This window comes from Ipomoea nil, unplaced genomic scaffold (assembly GCF_001879475.1).
Source record: "Ipomoea nil cultivar Tokyo-kokei standard unplaced genomic scaffold, Asagao_1.1 scaffold1721, whole genome shotgun sequence".
NCBI lineage: Eukaryota > Viridiplantae > Streptophyta > Magnoliopsida > Solanales > Convolvulaceae > Ipomoea > Ipomoea nil.
The window spans coordinates 244,169-250,168 of NW_017618149.1; positions in this window are offsets into that span (position 1 = coordinate 244,169).

Here is a 6,000-nt window from a genome sequence, read left to right on the forward strand (position 1 = left end):
TTTTTGATTTTACTGTGGAAAACTAGGTCATTTGTACAAATTTTGTCGGATGGCTAGGGACTCGGTTTTACCGGTAGAAGAATACCCTTACTCTGCAGAACTTCGGGCGGGGATAAAAAGAGGACCGAGAGCAGATAGGGAGCATTGGTTGACGCCGGTGGAGGAACAGCTGCCTCAGGATGAGGAGCTGGCCGTAGGGCAGTCCGGGGTGGCTAGTTCGGCCTTCCCGAACAGTAGTGATAACGGGGCAGGTTTGGTGCTAGAAGCGGTTGCTAAGAGGCGTAGGGAGGGGTATGGAGTGGAGGAGGGGAGGCGGGTTGGAGGAGGTAATGGTGATGTGGCTATGATGGATCTCTCAGAAAACATGTTTGTGGCGGGAGCTGGATCGCAGCCCCGCCCGTCCCAATGAGTACCCTAAGTTGGAACTGTCGTGGCTTGGGCAATCCACGAACAGTTCAACAGATAGTGGACTGGGTGTCCAGTAAGAAGCTAGAGTTTGTATTTTTAATGGAGACGAAGGTGGGGCGGAGTCATGCGGAGAGACTTCGGGTTAAGATAGGGTATGAAGGTTTGTTCTATGTAGACAGAAACGGTTTGAGTGGTGGATTGGCTTTGCTATGGCGCAAGAATAATATGGCAAAGTTACTTAGTTACTCAACAAATTATGTAGATGTTGAAGTAGCTATACCGGGAAGTGCACCGTGGCGTATGACTGGTTATTATGGCTTTTCGGAGCGTAGTAGGCGGCAAGAGGCCTGGAATTTGTTACGGACCTTGGCGAACCGATCACAACTACCATGGGTTGTGATAGGTGATTTCAACGATTTGCTATTCCAAAGTGAGAAGCGTGGGGGAAATCCACACCCAAATGGTCTCCTTCGCGGTTTTGGGGAAACCATAGATGATTGCCGTTTGGCGCAGATGCCCGTGCAAGGGTATCCTTTTACGTTGAAGAAAAGGGAAGGAACGGAGGACTTGTTGGAGGAAAGGCTGGATAAAGTGCTAGTAACTGAAGCTTGGAGGAGTTTGAATGTGCAAGCCAGTGTGTTGAACATGATGACACATAGGTCTGACCATTCGGCTTTATATCTGGGAATCCGGGATGATATAAGGGGTAGGGGGCGAAGAGCGAAGTGTTTCAGGTTTGAAATGTCTTGGCTGCATGATGAGGGGTGTAGGGGGGTGGTGGAGAGAGCATGGGGGGAGGGGAGAATTTTGGGGCTACAGGACTGCCTACAGTTGTGTGGGAGGAGACTTACTAGCTGGGGAGGGGACCGTTTTCATAAGTTTGGGGAGCAAATTAAGCGGTTGCAAAAAGAGCAGGACCGATTGAGAGGAAGGCGGGATTTAGCTTCATTGGCTGAATTTTGTCGTCTAGAGGCCGAGTTATGTAGACTGGAGGCGATGGATGATTCATTCTGGAAGCAAAGGGCAAAGCAACACTGGCTGCAAGGGGCGGATGCGAACACCGGTTTCTTTCACAGGTATGCTTCTAACGGTAGAAAGAAAAATGCTTTGAATAGAATAAAAACTACTGATGGGATGTGGGTTGAGGGGAATGAAGTGAACCGAACTGTTATGGAATATTTTCATGAGGTTTTCAGTTCGGGTAATTCCCCGGATGTAGCCAGTACGTTATTTGACATGATACAACCCCGAGTGACACAGGCACAGAATGAGACTCTGAATTCCCCTTTTACTTGTGAGGAGGTGAAAAATGCGTTGTTTGATATGTTCCCTGATAAATCCCTGGGACCGGATGGAATGAATCCGGGCTTCTACCAACACTTTTGGGATGTGGTGGGGGGTGATGTTTCTGCATTTATTATTAACTGTCTGAATAATGGATCATTCCCGGAGGGATTAAATAGTACGAATGTGGTACTGATTCCGAAAAAGAGTTTGCCTGAATATGTAACTGATCTAAGGCCAATTGCATTGAGTAATGTGGTGTACAGGGTAATGGCGAAAGTGATAGCGAATAGAATGAAACCATTAATAGAAGGGCTGATTTCTGATTCCCAAAGTGCCTTCATACCAGATAGACTGATAACGGATAATATACTAATAGCTGCAGAAGTAGGCCACTACTTAAATAGAAAGCAATGTGGTATGGCGGGATGGGGAGCCTTGAAGCTGGATATGGCTAAGGCGTATGATAGAATGGAGTGGATCTTCTTGCGTAAAATGTTAACAGCCCTGGGGTTTAATGAAAAGTGGATTGATTTGATAATGTATTATGTCACTACAGTCTCATATGAATTCTTGATTAATGGTCTCCCATCGGGTCAGGTAATTCCCACCAGAGGATTGAGGCAGGGGATCCTCTATCCCCATATTTATTTATAATATGTGTAGAGGGACTGTCTATGCTTTTGCAACAGGCACAACAACAAGGCAAGATACATGGATGCAGAGTAGCCAGGGGAGCACCGCCAATATCTCACTTGTTTTTTGCAGATGACAGCCTGCTTTTCTTTAAAGCAAATGTTGAGGAAGCCGGGGAGGTGAAGCGGTGTCTGATGGAGTATGAGGCCTTATCTGGACAGGCAGTAAACTATCATAAGTCTAGTGTGTGTTTCAGTAAAAATACAACGGAGGAGTGGAGGGATCAGGTGGCGCAGCTTTTGGGGGTCCCAAAAGCAAGCAATTTTGGCAAGTATTTGGGCCTACCTTCGTTTGTTGGGCGGAGGAAGAGGGCGGTGTTCTCATACATTGAGGACAAGATAAAACAGAGAATAGACACATGGAATAAGAGGCTGTTGTCCCAGGCAGGAAAAGAAGTACTCTTGAAAAGTGTAGCACAATCAATGCCTACCTTTTCTATGAGTGTTTTCTTACTCCCTGAGGCTGTATGTCAGGCAATTCAGAGGGCAATGAATAAATATTGGTGGGGATTCGGGGTGGACCGCCGTATTCACTGGAAAGCTTGGGACAAGTTATGTGTCCCAAAGAAATATGGAGGATTGGGTTTCAAAGACCTGCGAGCCTTTAATTTAGCAATGTTGGGTTAGCAGGGGTGGAGATTTCTGATAAAACCTGAGTCACTGGTAGCAAGAATTTATAAGGCAAGATACTACCCAAGAACATCTTTTGAAGAAGCAGCTTTGGGAAATAATCCTAGCTTTTGTTGGCGAAGTATTTTTGCAGCACACAGTTTAATTTGTGGTGGTATAAGGAGGAGAATAGGGGATAGAAAGGATACTTTAATATGGGGACACCCATGGCTGCCTGATGACCCAGATCCTATGATTCAAACTGATATGCCCCAGGAATTGGCAGGTTCAAAAGTAGTGGGTTTGATTGATCAGGACACTGGAACTTGGGATCCACATATACTCAGGGACTTATTCATGGAGGATGATGTGATACGAATAAATCGAATACCTATATGCCCGGATTACCCAGATATGTGGTATTGGCAGGGAGACCCAAATGGAAACTATACAGTTAAAGGGGGATACAGACGTGTTGTTGGAAATTATGAGCAGATGTGGCCATTTTTTAAATAGAAAGCAATGTGGTCTAGCTGGTTGGGGGGCTTTAAAGTTGGATATGGCGAAGGCCTATGACAGAATGGAATGACAATTCCTGTGAAGAATGCTTGAGGTGATGGGCTTATGATAGTTTACTGCCTGTCCACATCAGCTATTAACTTTGAGTTGAGAGAATTCATGTAGAAATAACTCCTAAATAACTACTAGTGTGGATGCTCTAATAATTCAAGTGTGACATTGATAATTGGACATATTTATGAGCGGCATAAATTATAATTTTTCCATAATTAAACTATCCAAGTAAAAAAACAAAATCTCAAATTAACAAGCATACTCAATAAAATAGTACTATACAATTGAAATTTTAGGCGATGACCTTTAAGTTACAATTATATATGACAAGACATTTTTTCTTGTTTTTTTTTTTTTTTTTTTTTTTTTTTTTTTTTTGTTTTGCGTGGATTTCAAACTAAATTAATTGTTAACCTAATGCTTTACTGGTACACCAAATTTTTTATTAAAAAAAGTTCAAACTACCCTGGTTGTTGCTACCATTCATATATGGCCATGGCCAACGTACTAGATCTAATTAGATCGATCTAGACAAAGAAGGCCATGACCTTTTGTCTTTGGATGAAGACACCATGCATGGCTAGTGTCCTCATCAAAAGATGAAGTCTTTATGACTAGCCTAGCATCCTTGTCCAATGACAAAGACACCAAGCCATGGTGTCTTTCTGTATATAAAATTATTTCGATAAATATGATTTTTTTTAAATTTAAAAATTATACTCCTTTATAAGTCAAATCAATTGTCTCTTTCTTCCTTTTCTTCCTCTTCTTTTTCTTTTTTTTATATATATTTTTTAATTATTTTTAAATTTATTTTTTATGTTTAATAATACATTTAATATAATTTCTAAATATATAAATTTTATATATTAATACTACACTTAATATTATGGAAAATTGAATAGTAAATAATGTTAATCAAATCTCGTTATCGAACTATACACATAAAATGAGATGAAGTGAATACATTTAAAAAAAAAAAAAAAAAAAAAAAAAAAAAAAAAAACCATGACAATTGTTAGCATTATCATCCAAAAATATAATGAAGATATCTGACCATGGTGTCTCCGTACTTAATTCATAGGTGTTTTGTATATAAATAATTTGAAGGTGTAAAAGCCAACTTTAGGTGTAAATCATTAATTAAAAAAAAAAAACATATGTACGTCTCGATGTTTTTTTCGTGTTTGGATGAAGATACCAGGGCTAGTGTCCTCATACGAAGACGAAGTCTCGCTAGCCTAGCATCATTGTCCATAGACATGGACACCAAGCCATGGTGCCTTTCAGCCTTTGTGTGTGTATAAATAAAATTGTTTGGCAAGTATGATTATCTAAATCTGAGAGTTACTCCATTTATCACATTTTATTTGTTATATTTATTATTTATTTGTCAATTTTTTATTTATTTTTTTTTATTTACATATTTTCTTTAGTATTTTTTTCATTTTCTTTTTAATTTGTTTATCTTTAATAATATTTTTAATCTTGTTTTATATACTATGTATCATCGTATGTATGTATGTATGTTAAAACCCAAGTAGTTTGCAAATTGATTATTTTTTAAACTTCTGGTTCAGTCTAACTAGTATGTAGATTTTAATACTGAAGATCTTTTCATTTCATCGACATTCCATTAAATTTAGGCTTATATCTCTCCCTGATTAATGCCGTGAATCGATCTTTATAAAGTATGCAATCAATGTATCTATTGATCTCATATCATGGATTCTAGGTATTTAGACAACAGACAAAGGTTTATAACCAACATATATACCCAGCTCCATTTGATAGCCCGGCCCCTAGAGATACATTATGGTGGTGATACAGTAAAATGGATTGTACATTAAGAATAGAAATGCAGATTGGGAATGTTGAAATCTACCACGTACATACTAAGTGTATAGGTGTAACACCCCCAAATTCTAATATACAAGCCTAATATAATTTATACACTTAGAGATAGAAGTAAAGGCATAGATATTGGATTAATAACTTAAAAGTTAACAACCTAAGCATTCCAGATGATGCTACCGCCGCAGCCATCCACACTAGGATGACTACAGGCTAAACTACTAGAGTCGAAGCTCAACATCCAACAAAATATGGGTTCACAGACCCAGGTGCCCACACTCCATCAAAGCCAGGGCCTTTCCAATAAAAAACAGGGTCATGTGCAATATCTTAAATTGAACCCCTTTTTTAAAAAATAATTTGTATATATAAATAATAGTTGTTCAAAAAGTAAAATATAAATATTGTATAAAAAATTCATCTAAAATTTCATTTAAAAAGTGACATGCGACGTGCACATTTAGATGCAAAATCATCCACCAACTTCAAAAAAGACCTTGGCTAGTAATGTCATTCACAACCAAGAATTCCAAAAATAAATCTTCTATTATTTTAATTGGATATGTTGATATATCTA